Raw genomic sequence first — 1,303 nt, forward strand, 5'->3', positions numbered from 1 at the left:
TATCTCAGCAGCCACTTCATTGCATCCCAATGAATTCTACCCGGGTTTGCCATATACCTACTAAGGGTACTAATAGCATGTGCAAGGTCTGGTCTTGTACTAATCATAAGGTACATTATAGCACCAACAACATTTGAATAAGGTACTTTAGTCATACTTTCTCTTTCAGCTTCAGTTGTTGGACAGTCTGCACTAGTAAGTTGAAAGTGGCTTGTCAATGGTTGTTTTGTACCTTTTGCTCCCTTCATTGCAAACCTTTCAAGTACCTTTCTTGCATAAGCTTTCTGACTTATAAAAATGGTATGTTGATCTCTGTTTCTCTTGATTTCCATAGCCAGAATTTTTGTTGCCACACCTAAGTCTTTCATCTCAAACTCAGTTTTAAGCAATGCCTTAAGCTTATTTAATCTTTCTCTATTGTTACTAATTAGCAACATATCATCTACGTATAGAAGTAGATATTCACCATCTTTAACTTGCTGCCCTTTAAAATAAAGACAAGGATCATGGAAACTCCTTTGATATCCATGCTTGATCATAAAACCATCAAAACGCTTATACCATTGGCATGGAGACTGCTTTAGACCATATAGAGATCTCCTTAAAAGACAGACCTTGTCTTGGCCTTTAAACATCTCAAATCCATGTGGCTGTTCCATATAGATTGTTTCTTCTAAATCTCCGTGTAAGAAGGCTGTTTTTACATCCATTTGGTCTAACTCGAGATTGTATTGAGCTACCAAAGAAAACATGATCCTTTTTGTCTTATACTTAATGACAGGTGAGAAGATTTCATTAAAGTCCACTCCCTCTTTCTGTGTGAACCCCTTTGCAACCAACCTAGCTTTATACCTCATGGGTTCTTTGTCATTTATGCCTTCTTTAATTTTAAATAACCATCTGCAATCAACCACAGTTTTACCTTCAGGTCTACTAACAAGTGTCCAAGTGTTATTCTTGTACAAAGAGGCCATTTCTTCTTTCATGGCAGCAACCCATTGCTTCGAATTTGAGCTTGTTACTGCTTCTTCATATGAATTTGGCTCAGCTTTTGCTAATTCAGGAGCAGTCATGAGGGCATAAGTTATCATATCATCTACAAATGCTAATGAGAGTCTTTGAACAGGTTTTGGTTCTCTTCTGGTTTTATCCCTCACAAGTTGATAAGTGTCTGTAGGAGTAGTTTGCAATTCATGTGTTATTTCTCTTTGTTCAGTTGGCTCTTCAACTTGAGTTTGGGCATGGATTTCAGGTTGTACACTTCTATCTTCCACCTGATTAGAATTAGAGGCACTTGGTTCCA

The sequence above is a fragment of the Humulus lupulus genome, chromosome 4, assembly GCF_963169125.1.
Source record: "Humulus lupulus chromosome 4, drHumLupu1.1, whole genome shotgun sequence".
NCBI classification, from domain to species: domain Eukaryota; kingdom Viridiplantae; phylum Streptophyta; class Magnoliopsida; order Rosales; family Cannabaceae; genus Humulus; species Humulus lupulus.